Raw genomic sequence first — 16,280 nt, 5'->3', positions numbered from 1 at the left:
TTCAAGGAACTAGTGGCTTCATTTACACAACTTGCTAAAGACACTTTGAGTTACGGTGAACTGAGTTGCAGTTTACGATATATTGCTGAATGTACCTTGCTGACGTGAGGGCAAACAGCGGTGGCGTGAGTGCCGTGGGAGATTGACTGGTCGGTCGAGTGGTCTTTGCTGAGTATTGATTTGTTTGTCCCACGTAGATTGAAATAAAATTTGTGGTACATGCAAAAAGAGAAATCAAACAGATGTTATGTAATTGTAATACTGTTCACTGTGTATGATCCTTACGACAGCGCATTTTTATAGATGTAAGTTACGGATCCCCCTTACAAGGATTGCCTCTTGATTATCATACGGAAGTCATCAGGCTATCAGAATGGACCAGTGAAGCAGTTGATATCATTTTATAGTTGCAAAAAGAAGAGGGAACAGAACTGTAAAATTATTCTGCATCTAATCAATTCAGTAAACTTTCAAATCCATTTCTACCAGTGTGGCAGAAGACAGGTTCTATGGCGGAAGCAGCAAATCGGAGCTGAAATATACCTCTTGTGGAAGTGGTGAAATTAAGCAAGGTATATCGTGAGAGAGGTATTTATGTACTAAAAATACTGCATCCGTTAAGTAGTGGAATAGGAATATTACAGAATAAGATTCGTCAGATTATTAAACGCAAGAGTCATGTGAAAAGTTACAAGAAAGATCTCTAGAGATTATTCCCAAAAGGCTAATGTATGTGCTTGTTCATATTAATTACTCACATGTTCGTGGTAAATATAAGACAGTGTCTAATTACAGCCATGAAATCACTACTTCAACTAAAGCATTATGTACAAATTGGAGCTAGAACTAAATAATTTAGAAGTAACTAAGCCCAAAGTTGATTTACAGTAGGCTTTTTTTGACAAATCATAATTGTTAGTGGACATAGAAAAACTCTGTACACAAACTGAAAGTGTTGTGTAGGTTGGCCAGCACAGAGTACCAGAAGTAAGCAGTACAGAGAAACAGGAAGGCAACCGAATAATGATGTGCTCGTTTGCCGGTCAAAAAGTGTAATGAAATAATTACCAGCAAGAATACGAAGTTGCCACTTTTATGTACTCTTACAAATAAAGAACCGGTTTGTGCATTCACTGAGTCTGGGACACCTATTTCCGTGGTGGGGGCATAAAGCTATAATGAAAATGTTGGGTTGTGTAGTCTTGTTATGTACTCTTAATACGAGATGTGAGTCAGCAGGAGGTTCAGAACTGAAGATAATTGGAGAGAGTCTAGTACAGGTTACTATACAAGGATGTTGATGGAAAATATCTCTTTTGAGTGCTGATAAACTGTCTAATGATTTGATTTTAGGCTGTGAGTTTTTCAAATGGTGGACTTAAATTGCGGCTGGGCGGGAAGGCAGCTTTCATTTAAGTTCTTTCCAGGAGAGGCGTTTCTGTTTTGTAGCCATATAGCTAACAGTGATTCATGAAGTACAAGTTGCCCAGATTTGCTAACTGTTGCAGGTCTATGTGAAGAAAGTACCGTCACAGAAACTGCAAGTGTTCAATAAGTTGTTAGAAGTCTATAGTGATGTGCTTACTGATATATTAGGTATGACTAAATTGAATAAAGTGTGAAATGAGGCTAACGGATCAACCACCACCGAAGCAAATGCTATATAGGTCGTCACTTCTGAAAATGAATGAACAGAGAAAGATTATGATCCAATTATTACGACACGAGTTCATTCGATGCCCTATCTTATCTTATACATCGCCTAGAGTTTTGGTTCCTAAACTGGTAGGGGAGGAGTTTAGACCATTGGTTGACTGAAGTCAAATAAAACAGAAAGTTATTTTACAGCCAGTGCTGTTCTCTGATTTGCATACCTGTTTTGTTTCGTTTAAGGGGGCCAGTATTGTATTGTTTTAGATCTGAACCAGGCATACTACCAGATTCCTTTTACTGAGAAGTCAAAGTCAGCTGTATTTTGTACTGATTTGGTAGATTCTGAAGGGTCACTTTGCGGTTGGCAACAGAAACTGGTATGATATTTGGAGCCATTAGACTCCAAATTTTATCACTTATAATCTAAATATTTATATTATTCTTAAATGGTGCCATTGTTTACAGTGCTTCTTTTACTTGGTTGACGCAATTCAAGCAGTACAGCATTTAAGAGAAACTGGTCTCACAGTGAAGCCATGAAAGGTTAGCTTAACACAATCCCAGGTTTCGTTCTTAGGACCTATCGTTTCAGAGAAGGAAGTGCATTTTGATCAGGAATGAACGCACACTATCTGTAACTTTCCACGACCTAAAACTGCTAAAAGTATCGCTACTTCATACAGATAATAAATTTTTCCAGTAAATGTTTCCCAATTTCACTCAGTTAACAACACCCTTCGCTCAGCTCCAAAGAAAAGGTCAGAAATATGTTTGTATGGGTTCACTACAAGCAATCTTAAGGGTTGAGGAATTCATATACGAACTCTCTATTATTGGCAGTTTCAGATTTCCAAAAAAAGAAGTTTATCTGTCAGACTGAACTTTTCAAACAAAAGTGGTAGCTGGTCTTTTACCAGAAGAGAATGGAGAACATAGGTTAATAGCATGTGCTTCCTGAGGATTGTCTGAGTAAGAAGGCTGTTATTCAGAATATGAGTTGGAGGCTATAGTGGTATTATTTGCGGTAGAGAAGTTGCATGGGGGCTTAATTATAATGCAATAATTTTAGTAGCTGTGTGTCCGGTTACGAAGTCTCGTATCCGGTTGACCCTGAGTAGTATCAGTACGCAATCTGCATAAAATAACAGTAAAGAATGACAAGAAATTTCCATTAACACAATAAATTAAGTCTCCAGCAACTATAAAAGCTACGAAACAAAAAAACACAAGTGTCCCTGTTCGGTGTGTAGTAGTGTGACTCAACGTACATGTATCTGGCACTGTTCTTCCTCAATACGACAAGATATTTTAAACACTATTTACAATGAACTAATTGAAAAACCAGAAATACTATAATTTCACATAGAAACCCAAATTACAAGACTAATACATGAAAACGAGCCAGATGCTTTGTTGACTGAACCTGTAACCAAGAGGCATTGTCATTAAGGAAATGTGAAATAAAAAAAATGTTTACCTCCATATATATTGACGAAAAATACACTGTGATCATTGCAACATCTTCCATCTATACATTACACCAAGCGAACAGCATCTACTGTCTTGCCCAACAGATTAACAACTGCACACGACATCCTCTGAACCAGTACAGTTCTCGACATCCTCTCAACAAGTATTGCCCACGGCAACCACTGCACTACCACTGCCCCAGTGGAGGCCGCGGAATAATAGTCTCTGGCGCCACCTCTGGCGCTGTGACTCAATGTAGCCACATTTCAATGTTTCTTTTGTATCTAGAGAACGAGAGTTTTACATTGAAATCTGACAATCAGGAGCTGAGTTGCGCGCTGGTGCACCCGTGGAAAACCGTAAAAGTTTGACGATATGCTTATCAGTTTTTAAATTTGGTTTTTAACAGGTAAGAGGAAGTGACAGTACTATTGCCAACACTTCCAGGAAAAACCTGGAGAAAGTCAGGAAGAAGACAAAACAATAGAATCAGCGAAGTACGAAGTAACTATAGGGGGAAATAATAGATTGATGTTTTTACAGGAAGTCTTTAAGAACTTAAATGCATCCCAGAATAGTGATAGTGAATTATGTGTTACTTAAAAAGAACTGAAAAAGGGGGTGAACGTGGCGTTTTCGTAAAAGTCATGTTTAGTGTTTCCAAACACATAATGATAACAGAAAAAAATAGTGCTTCATAAGGAATTATTAGCACCAGTATTTAAGCATTAACGTAAATATTTCATGGGTGGTGATTTACGTATATGAAAGTCCCATACGAAACTGTGAAATATTTTACATGGAAAGGAATGGATTTGGATATATGGTACTTAAGGGCCAATGCCAAGTTTGTAAAATAAGTAAAGCAAATGATGATAGACCACAGGTATGGGTAACATTGAACAAAGAGCAGGCTCCGACTGCTAGGTGGTTCATAGACTATTTGGATTGATTACTTAAATCAAGCAAAGGTAATAGGCACCTATCTGACGTAGTAGCTCCCTTGTGCGGCTTATTCCTAGTCAGCAGTTGACAGCAGACGTTAGTCTAAGGCTTTAAGGGTTTCCGCTAGCTTTGACCTCCCTAAAAGAGTGGTAAGAGATAATGCTCCTTCATTACTTTCCGATTAATTTAAACGATTTTGTTTTAGCCACACCATTAGCGAAGTACTTGCATGCCCTATAACTCGTATACCTCCATCGCAAAAGGAGAGAACCGTAATCTGAAGGCGAAGTTGACTGCACTTCAAATCAAGATCAGATGAGATGGGACCTGTCCGTACCATGACTAGGCTATGCGTTCAACACCGTTAACCATGAAACTCATACAACTTCTCTGGTTACGTTAATGCTGTACATTTTATACACTCATGGAAACTGAAATAAGAACATCGTGAATTCATTGTCCCAGGAAGGGGAAACTTTATTGACACATTCCTGGGGTCAGATACGTCACATGATCACACTGACAGAACCACAGGCACATAGACACAGGCAACAGAGCATGCACAATGTCGGCACTAGTACAGTGTATATCCACCTTTCGCAGCAATGCAGGCTGCTATTCTCCCATGGAGAAGATCGTAGAGATGCTGGGTATAGTCCTGTGGAACGGCTTGCATGCCATTTCCACCTGGCGCCTCAGTTGGACCAGCGTTCGTGGTGGACGTGCAGACCGCGTGAGACGACGCTTCATCCAGTCCCAAACATGCTCAATGGTGGACAAATCTGGAGCTCTTGCTGGCCAGGGTAGTTGACTTACACCTTCTAGAGCACGTTGGGTGGCACGGGATACATGCGGACGTGCATTGTCCTGTTGGAACAGCAAGTTCCCTTGCCGGTCTAGGAATGGTAGAACGATGGGTTCGATGACGGTTTGGATGTACCGTGCACTATTCAGTGTCCCCTCGACGATCACCAGAGGTGTAAGGCCAGTGTAGGAGATCGCTCCCCACACCATGATGCCGGGTGTTGGCCCTGTGTGCCTCGGTCGTATACAGTCCTGATTGTGGCGCTCACCTGCACGGCGCCAAACACGCATACGACCATCATTGGCACCAAGGCAGAAGCGACTCTCATCGCTGAAGACGACACGTCTCCATTCGTCCCTCCATTTACGCCTGTCGCGACACCACTGGAGGCGGGCTGCACGATGTTGGGGCGTGAGCGGAAGACGGCCTAACAGTGTGCGGGACCGTAGCCCAGCTTCATGGAGACGGTTGCGAATGGTCCTCGCCGATACCCCAGGAGCAACAGTGTCCCTAATTTGCTGGGAAGTGACGGTGCGGTCCCCTACGGCACTGCGTAGGATCCTACGGTCTTGGCGTGCATCCGTGCGTCGCTGCGGTCCGGTCCCAGGTCGACGGGCACGTGCACCTTCCGCCGACCACTGGCGACAACATCGATGTACTGTGGAGACCTCACGCCCCACGTGTTGAGCAATTCGGCGGTACGTCCACCCGGCCTCCCGCATGCCCACTGTACGCCCTCGCTCAAAGTCCGTCAACTACACATACGGTTCACGTCCACGCTGTCGCGGCATGCTACCAGTGTTAAAGACTGCGATGGAGCTCCGTATGCCACGGCAAACTGGCTGACACTGACGGCGGCGGTGCACAAATGCTGCGCAGGTAGCGCCATTCGACGGCCAACACCGCGGTTTCTGGTGTGTCCGCTGTGCCGTGCGTGTGATCATTGCTTGTACAGCCCTCTCGCAGTGTCCGGAGCAAGTATGGTGGGTGTGACACACCGGTGTCAATGTGTTCTTTTTTCCATTTCCAGGAGTGTAAATTCCCCCTTTGTAGCCTGTGGCTAAGTGGTGATTTACTACCTGAGAAAAATGATCGTACGGCTCTCAGAGGAAACTGGCGTTTAGCAAGGCCCAACTTATTATCTGTACATCATAGAATGGCTGACACATAAGCATAGGAGATGCCCCATGGGCATAGTAACTGGCGACAAGGCTTTTATCAGAAATTTTTCGGCTACTAGTAAATTGGCTGGTAAAATGACGCCCAAATTTGTGGGTCATCGCCAAGTCTTTAATATCGTACACTTGCTCTCTCTCTCTCTCTCTCTTGGTAGGGATGTAGCTTCTGGAAAGATTAAAAAGAGTTTATAGTGGTTGTCGCATAAGTTCGTAGCGGTTCATACGTAACAGAGACTTTAGCCATCAATAATATATTCTCCTTTACTTTGTACAACAGCCCTCCAGCGGCGGGAAACTTTTCAATTCCGTGACAGTAGAATACACGTCGTTTTCGCACGAACCATATTCGGAGCGCATTTTCATTCGGAAAGCAAGCTACTTGAAGGGTGTTAAATAGAGAGCGGGAAAGGTGTAAACATGAGGGCGCAAGATCAGATGAATAAGGTGGGTTTGGAATGACTTTCCAACCCAACCACTGTACAGCGTTTTTTGTCAGTGTTGCAGTATGCGAGTGGTTGTTTTCGTGGAGTAGTCCCATTTCATGCTGTCTTCCTAGTCGTTGTTCTTGGATTACTTCCTCAAGAAGTCTCAGCTGTTTACAAACGTCAGCAGTGTTGGCTACACCTCGGGGAAGCAATTTGTAGTTCACCACACCGTCGCTATGGCACCGGATCCGGGTTATTATTTTGTGGATACGCGCAGGTCTTTGCATGCGGAATTACTCCATTGTTCGGGCTCAACCACTACTTTCTTATGTTAACATAAAGACACCATTTCTGGTCACCTGTAACGATAAAGGTTAGGGATGGTCGGTGTTGTTCGCTAGCCAATTGTGGACGACGAAGCAACAGCTAATTTTTAAGATTCTGGCCTATAGCATGCGGTACAGATACACCCGATTCATGAATCTTTCCCACTGCATGCGAATGTCGCTCGATGGTGGAATACTCACAGTCTATCACATTTGCAAGTTCTTTAGTACGGTGACATGGATCACTGTCGATTGATGCATTTAAGGGGTGTTTATCGAACCCTGGAGGTCTTTCTGAATGTGGAACGCCACTAATATCAATACGACCCTCCTTGAAACGAGAAAACCATTTTCTTGAAGTGATCCATCCAATGGCATTATCCTCATAAACGGCACAAATGTTTCTCGCTACCTTGGCTGCTGTCACCTCTCTATTGAACTTTAACAAAAGAATGTGTGTGGAATGTTCCGATTTCTCCATTTGACACGCCATTTTCTAACTTCCATAGCGCCACTCACTAACTCCAAACGAAAAACCGACAATATGTTAAACTACAAATAAAAAAATACTGTTGATTAATAAACTCGTAAGAAACGGAAGACCAGCATGGAGAACAAAGACGCTACGAACTCATGTACCAAACTAATATCACAGACTATTGCACCATAAAGTGAATGGTACGTGGACTACTTCGGTATAATTACGTGTAAGTGTAGGACAGACATGTCTCTGCATTTCATTACTCTGGAATGTATAGCATAAACTGTGTGGTGTCTTAGATTTTATGTACACTCCTGGAAATTGAAATAAGAACACCGTGAATTCATTGTCCCAGGAAGGGGAAACTTTATTGACACATTCCTGGGGCCAGATACATCACATGATCACACAGACAGAACCACAGGCACATAGACACAGGCAACAGAGCATGCACAATGTCGGCACTAGTACAGTGTATATCCACCTTTCGCAGCAATGCAGGCTGCTATTCTCCCATGGAGACGATCGTAGAGATGCTGGATGTAGTCCTGTGGAATGGCTTGCCATGCTATTTCCACCTGGCGCCTCAGTTGGACCAGCGTTCGTGCTGGACGTGCAGACCACGTGAGACGACGCTTCATCCAGTCCCAAACATGCTCAATGGGGTACAGATCCGGAGATCTTGCTGGCCAGGGTAGTTGACTTACACTTTCGAGAGCTTGTTGGGTAGCACGGAATACATGCGGACGTGCATTGTCCTGTTGGAACAGCAAGTTCCCTTGCCGGTCTAGGAATGGTAGAACGATGGGTTCGATGACGGTTTGGATGTACCGTGCACTATTCAGTGTCCCCTCGACGATCACCAGAGGTGTAAGGCCAGTGTAGGAGACCGCTCCCTACACCATGATGCCGGCTGTTGGCCCTGTGTGCCTCGGTCGTATGCAGTCCTGATTGTGGCGCTCACCTGCACGGCGCCAAACACGCATACGACCATCATTGGCACCAAGGCAGAAGCGACTCTCATCGCTGAAGACGACAAATCTCCATTCGTCCCTCCATTCACGCCTGTCGCCACACCACTGGAGGCGGGCTGCACGATGTTGGGGCGTGAGCGGAAGACGACCTAACGGTCTGCGGGACCGTAGCCCAGCTTCATGGAGACGGTTGCGAATGGTCCTCGCCGATACCCCAGGAGCAACAGTGTCCCTAATTTGCTGGGAAGTGGCGGTGCGGTCCCCTACGGCACTGCGTAGGATCCTACGGTCTTGGCGTGCATCCGTGCGTCGCTGCGGTCCGGTTCCAGGTCGACGGGCACGTGCACCTTCCGCCGACCACTGGCGACAACATCGATATACTGTGGAGACCTCACGCCCCACGTGTTGAGCAATTGGGCGGTACGTCCACCCGGCCTCCCGCATGCCCACTATACGCCCTCGCTCAAAGTCCGTCAACTGCACATACGGTTCACGTCCACGATGTCGCGGCATGCTACCAGTGTTAAAGACTGCGATGGATTTCCGTATGCCACGGCAAACTGGCTGACACTGACGGCGGCGGTGCACAAATGCTGCGCAGGTAGCGCGATTCGACGGCCAACACCGTGGTTCTGGTGTGTCCGCTGTGCCGTGCGTGTGATCATTGCTTGTACAGCCCTCTCGCAGTGTCCGGAGCAAGTATGGTGGGTGTGACACACCGGTGTCAATGTGTTCTTTTTTCCATTTCCAGGAGTGTATATTCATGCCAGTGTTACGTTCTCTGTTTACATGATCTTTCTGTGTTATCAAAAAAAAAATAAAGCGAGAGGTTACTCAACCATGTCTTGCTCCCTCTGCTCTCAGATATCATGCCCTGTAGCTGAAGTCCTATATACTCCGAGAATCAGGATGGTGGAGATGGGGTCGGGTTGAAACTGGGCGGGAGGAATAAACCATGTTGTGTGGTCGACTATGGATTAAAGGAAGGGGGTGGGGGGAGAGTCGATTACTTAACGTCATATCCGAGGCGCTTGGGTGGTGTTCCTCAACACATTTACTGTCCTGTGCGGTATACTATATGTTAAGACTCGAATGGGGAGGGACGACGGTGGGGACTGGTTGGAGAATGGTCCCGTCAGTGACGGCGAGTACTGTTGTGCGGGCAGCGAGATAAGAGAGTCAAGCAGTGTTGTGACAGTCGGTCTGTGGTGGGTGAAGGAGGGCACTCTGATTGAGTGTAGCCAGCTTGGACGAAGAAGGCGAGAAGTGATTGTTGACTATAGTGGCAGATGTACGACATGTCAACCTTTCTCGACTTTTCAGGCATTGTGACCGTTCGAACCGAGGATTCCGGTCCTGCCAAAGGAAGTGGTTACACTGAAGAGCATGGTGGAAATGTGTTACGTATAGATTTCTGTTACAAGGGTGAGGGGATATTGAGAGCGCCATTGATACAAAGACTTTTGGAAACAGGTGTTTCAAGGAACTACTGATTTCATTTACAGTCTGGTGACACTCTGTGGTAGAGTGAGCTGACTTATGGTTTACGATATATTGCTAAAGATACCTTGTTGACGCAAGGGCACACAGCGGTGGCTAAAGTAACGTGGGAAGTTGGTTGGTCAGAGGCATGGGTAAATGGTGTTATTTGTTTGTTCCGGGTGGAAAATGATAAGTGTCGTGGGCAATGCAAAAGGAGAAAGGAAGTGTAAAATTGATCACTGTGAATCAGTCTTGCAACAGCGAAGCTTTCGGCTTAGTTACGGATTCATCACTCAGAGACTGACTGTAGTCGCAAAAACAGGTAGTGTTGTATATCAAGAAAAACGTAACAGTTTTTAAAGAGCAACTTATATGTGTTTTTAATGAATGCTACCTTGTTTAAATTTACCAAATATGGAGCAACCAGTCGCAAAAACATGTTTCATTTGTTCACTTTTGTAAATCAATTTCAACTGATTAACAGCCATCATCAATACTTTCAACAAATGCTGCCCTGAGTAGTAATACTGTCTTAAGCTTGAGACAGTATTACTACTCAGGTCACATATTGGTTGAAAGCACCGATGATGGCAGTTAATCAGTTGAAATCGATTTGCGAAAGTGAATAAAAAACATGATTTTGCGACAGGTTGCTGCATATTTGGTAATTTTATGGTTTACGGTCTCTGCACGACTTGGAAACCACATGGAGTCCACCATTCATATCTATCTTGTTTAGTTAATTTTACTCAAATTATGATCTGTAAATTTAAAATTTTGCTGATTTTAGAAGGTGGAAAATATTGAACAACTGAGAGGGCAACATATATTATGAGTAAGCTTTTTACATTAACTGTTTTGAACCGATAGTAGAAGATTTCATATTTGTATCGGTTGAAAATTTTGATACCTTATGACTATGGATGCTTGAAAATTGACATAAGGTCTTATCTGTGCATATTCATTTGAGTCGAACACTTAATCTGAGTGAAGGTAGAAATCTAGGTAGTAAATTTATGCTTTACAATAACACATAATTTGGCCCTCGTAAAATGAGTTAGAACAGAGAACACGATCCGTTTCGATGCTAATGTTTATCGACTGGTTGCTGCCATTTCTGTTAGTCCTTCTACTCTCATAAATCTTTCAAGGCTAGTGGCGTTAAGCTATGCACTTGACAAACACATTAGCAAATAGCGGTCTTCGATGATTCGATTTTCATACTGACATGTGATCGTATTTTGCGACACTTCGTAGAAGACAAAGTGAACCAGAACAGAATCGAACTCACTTACACTGGGTTAAAGCAATACGCTGGCTTCCTCACTTGCTTAGCAAACATTTGCGATTTTCCTTCCATTTCACTCAAGAAGCACAATGAAGACAGTTAAAATACATTAACGTACTTAAAAGGATTACACAATTGGAAGAGAATATTGCATAGGTATGTTGCCGGTGTACCTCGACGTTTCTGATTAATTCATTATCTTCATTACAGATGACTTACCTTAACTGTGATTAAAATTTGCGATTTTTGTAGGTATGAAATGCTACCAATCGTGACTGTGTATGATTTACTGTACCATTAACTAGATTTCGAGCCACACCAGGCTCATATTCAAATACAGGTGTTACAGAAACATTACTTTTTGATACTATGCAGCAATATGCTAGGATCGCTGTGCTTGCACCACACACCAACCAACCAAAAATAAGCAAACGCACGCATGCGCACACACACACACAAACACACACACACACACACACACACACACATACACACACACAATGTTAACAGTAGTTTGACACCCACCAGAAAGTGTGTGGATGTATGCGTTTGTGTATGTGCGTGTGTGTGTGTGTGTGTGTGTGTGTGTAAGCTCGCTAAAACATACGTTATCGAAATCAGTTCGTCATGGATACCAAGATCCTCAACAATTATCATGAACCTCGCGCCTAGCAGCACATGGTTCAGAAAATAGTGTTCACGTAACTTCAACTCCTGACAATGTTTCTGCACTTTCTCACAGCTAGTAATTTGTGCTACAGTAAATTATATCAAATTTACCAATATGCTCGAAACCGCCGCGCTTAAGAACGGAGTTTTTCCGGGCTTTATACCTCGAATTTTATAGGTGATAGAAAGGAAAGATCAATCGTTTTGAATAGTCTTTGTCCAACACCTTGATCGTTTTACTGTAACTATACTTTGCTAAAGGGTCAAAATTTGAATACTAGGCACTAGGGCAAATGGAACAAATCGGCTGGTTCTTTTTGCAATACATGTGGTCCACTGTGGTCTTAAGGGGCTTATGGAGGCACTATTCAGTTCATGGACTGTGCCCGAGAAACCAAAAGAAAGCCATTTTCACCATTCTTTCTCCATTAGCAATGGATACCTAAGTAATTACCACAGCAAACTGCTCACATTTAAGTGGTATATTTTTGGGTATTTATCTAGAAGTTATCAAGAAACACCCCAAAAATCTGATTTTTGTGTACCAAAATCGAACCACATATTCCAAGACGCTTATGCACAGCAAACAGCTAAAATTTTTACCACATATTCCAAAGATCTCGAACAGCCTTGAAAATTTTTTTAATGCCTTCATCTGTTTCCGCGATATAGAAGTTCCAAATTGCATTACTTGTACATGTAAAATCTAGTTGCGCGAAAACGTCGTTTATAAAGTGGCGTAGTAAGAAGACATATGCAGTTTTTTCTCTTTTCATCAGAAGCATTCTGGGAACCCCTTGTCGTAGGATAATGAGATTGCAAATATTTGTTCGTGTAAAATCCGGTCTGAAGTGTAAAATTAGTTTTGGTTTATCTCAGTTTCCTGTAGGTAAAACTATGAAAACCTTACTGATCCACAAAGTTCTTTTTATATGAGTGACACATCCTGCTGTAGAGGGGGAACGAAGGGTACCAGCTGAAAAATGCTCCTATCGGAAAACAAAAACAGGGCGAATATGGTCCTGTTTAATAAAAAAAAAAGACTGAAAAGCGGGATCGTAGCGACCACAGTCACGCCTTATTGTGCTGAGGGAGAAAAAAGACAGTGGCACGGGGAATGAAACGGAGAAGTAATAAATACTGGAAGACAGCAGATAGTGCTCCTGGTATAGATATAGAGAACGAGACAGCGATGTTTGAGAGAAAGAGAAGGATAGAGTGGGAATGGAACGTAGTTGACAGAACAGTGCTAGGAAAAGGCTGAAGGAGAAATTGTCAGTGTGAAAGGAATAAGCAGAAAGTGAAGACGAAGTGAGATCCAGCGACGATTACAGCGACAACAAGGAAGAGAGAGAGAGAGAGAGAGAGAGAGAGAGAGAGAGAGAGAGAGACTGAGAAGAGACAGCAGCAGTGAGGAGGAATGAATGAGGGAGCAGCAGTAAGGGAGAGCAAGAGGGTAAAAGCGACAGTGAGAGGAGACAGTAGTAGAAGTACAGAACGAAGAAGACTCTGTCTGTGAGACAGGAGACAGGAATAGTTAGACACGAAGTGCTAATAACAATGTGTTGTGCTGAATGAGTGAGTAAGAATGGGCAAGTGATAGTGGATCGGTATGAGCGGCTTACAGCGATGGACTGGTGGGTGTGGGCGAGTTACAGTTAGGGGAGCCTGTGGGAATCAGAGATGAGTTCCACGTTAAAAATAGCTTGGATATGTTCGCATGCTAAAATTTTTGAGAAAATTTTTACAGCAGCTGAGGAAGGTAGAATGAAGCAGCTGGTACCACTCTTTTCAGTCAAAGTCTTGTAACTAAACAGTAGCGTATCGCAAATTTTGTTCTCTGACAGGAACAATTCATACCTATGAAAACAGCCAGTTTCCAACCAGAACCATAAATTCTTTAACATATTCTGACTTTATCTCAAAACTGTGAGCTGGTCGAACTGGGGCCGTGAATATCTGCTTTACTATACAGGTCATAGGATTCTGGAAAAAATTGGTAGCTTTTCCAGAACATTCGTGCCCCAAGGTATCTGCCTTTTTTCACAGTACTCTGTTTGATTATCAGCTACTTCTTCCTCTAGTCTCTCAAATGTTTACATTGGCTATATTGGTACTTTTGCTCCTTCTGTTCATTTATTTTATTTTATTCCCTTGCTTCCTTCCCTCTAAATCACCATGTCTTTTCTTTAGTTGCCCTATTATTTTTAAATTTCGTAGAGCATTTCATGTTATATGCTGGCTTTGTCGTTTTATTAAACTTGATAACAACTAAAATAGAGACAACTGCTGTTTGAAAGATAGACTGAACGCTCCCTAGTCATAGCGGAAGAAGTGGTTCGACATGTCACATGACTGCGATATTGTACGACATTTTACTGGACGTTAGCAAAATATTGTAGACGAAGATGACGGAAAATATTCAGTGAAAGATCTTCTGAAATCATTTCACGCAGTGCATGTTGGAACATGACGATGATAGAGAAAGAATACGTAGAAAAATCTCAAACGGTTGTACTGCCATCCTGCTGAGGTATCTTGTGCGGAGATTGTTTACATGATCTGAAATTATGAAATTGAACGTCCGGTACATCACTTCCCACCGATACACATTACACAAACTTCCTCAGAATACTGACCTATAAAGGATGTCCGAGGAAGAATGGTCAATATTCAGGGATATTACAGGAACGATAATGCAAAGAAAAAAAATCCATTAAACATGATCTCTAAAGGGCATACATTCATAACTGTGAAACGCATCTCTTCTACTGAACAAGTGCTCACAGTTCTACAACTACGCGTTTCGGAGTCCACTTATATTAAACAACTTCTTCCTGTTTCGTTTCAGTACGGAAGGTGAAGAAGCGCTCATAGCTCTTAAGAAGAAGCATTTAGAAAGACTCGATTTCTTTCTAAGTATTTATATTCATAGACAAAACGAAACCAAAATGTAATGATTAGGTACACAAAGGAAATTTAATAAAATGATTTTCCTAATGAATATGAAAAGTAATTTAATTAAGTTTTTAATCCAACAAAGCGTAATAAGTAAATCTTTATATCCTGGCCAAGTAAATTCGCTGTAAGCTTATATTCATGAAGATAAAATTGTGGCGCTCAATTCCATCAGTGACGTAAACTCCCGAATATACTACTGTCACTGAATTTAAAAAAAAAACTAACAGTGCCATCTCTTGGTTCTTTGGTGTACTGAGCCATGATATTTAAACATATCAACTACTAAGCTGAGCAGATTTTAGACAAAACCATAAATTACGATATTTTTTCCGTGTTCCAATTTTGATGGAATGGTGCCTTTATGTTGCCCCAAGCTATGCTCAAGTTAACTGTGAAAATTCCAAGAAAACTCGTCAGGTCTTGGAAATTAGCGTTTTCAAACATACAAACACAGACATAGAACTGTTTCATTAGTGTAGATAATTTAACATTTTCTCTCCAGTCATGAAATGAATTACACAGTTGTACCAAAGAAAATTTTTGTTGTGCCCATGTACTCTACACAGCGTCTGTAACTTAACATTGTTGCTGTAATTGCATCTCTCAAATAGATGTTTTCGTTGCTTATTTGAAGCCATTTTGTTCTTCCTTGTAATGGCTTGGTGGTAGCTGAATCAGCAGGACTACAAGTAGTCCTCCCAGGACCGCGAGGTGGACGCTTCTGCTGTGGTCCCAAAATGCATGACGACTCTCATAATTGGTCCTTCTTAAGACCACGTTTGACTATCATCTCCATAAGAGTGGAGGGATTATCACCTGCCAAACAAGATATACTGGCTGATTTGTGCAGATCGAACGAATGTCACGTCCTATGCCGACAGGAAACGCACCGAGGCCCAAACAGCAATAGAACTAAAATTCTAAAATTGCGGGCATGAAACAGGCAATCGAACGGCCTGACGATCAATACGGAAGTGCAATTTTCATACGAGAGGGAGTAGCCTACGACGGGTTTCAACTTTAAGACAAAAACGACATTGAACTTCTCAGATTTGAGACTAATCGTATGACAATAACATCAATATATAAGCCTCCAAATACCCCATTCGAATATGACCTGCCGCGCAACATTCCCCTTCCCACGGGCAATGTTGTAATAGGCGACTTCAATAGTCACCATACACGCTGGGGATACAATGAATCTAATGAAGACGGACTCAAGGTGGGGACATGGGCAGATGCTGAATCACTCTGTCTCATATACGACGCCAAACTCCCCCCATCTTTTAACAGCGGCAGGTGGCAAAGGGAATACAACCCTGACCTCGCCTTCGTCAGTCAGAACTTGGTAACTGAGTGCGTGAGAGATTTTCTGGGTCCTATTCCACACTCCCAACATAGACCCGTCAAACTCACAGTTACTTCAGCAGTGGTGCCAGTACGGATACCATTTCGAAGAAGATTTAATTTCAAGAGGGCAAACTGGGAATGTTTCGCAATTGGAATCGACGAAAAGCAGCAAACTCTGGAACCAACACCGAGCAACTACGATAAGTTCACAGAAATCATCCAGAATGTATCAAGAAAGTCCATCCCTAGGGGCTGCAGAACGGAGTTTGTACC

This window comes from Schistocerca gregaria, chromosome 7 (assembly GCF_023897955.1).
Source record: "Schistocerca gregaria isolate iqSchGreg1 chromosome 7, iqSchGreg1.2, whole genome shotgun sequence".
NCBI classification, from domain to species: domain Eukaryota; kingdom Metazoa; phylum Arthropoda; class Insecta; order Orthoptera; family Acrididae; genus Schistocerca; species Schistocerca gregaria.
Note: the sequence above shows the minus strand (reverse complement) of the source record.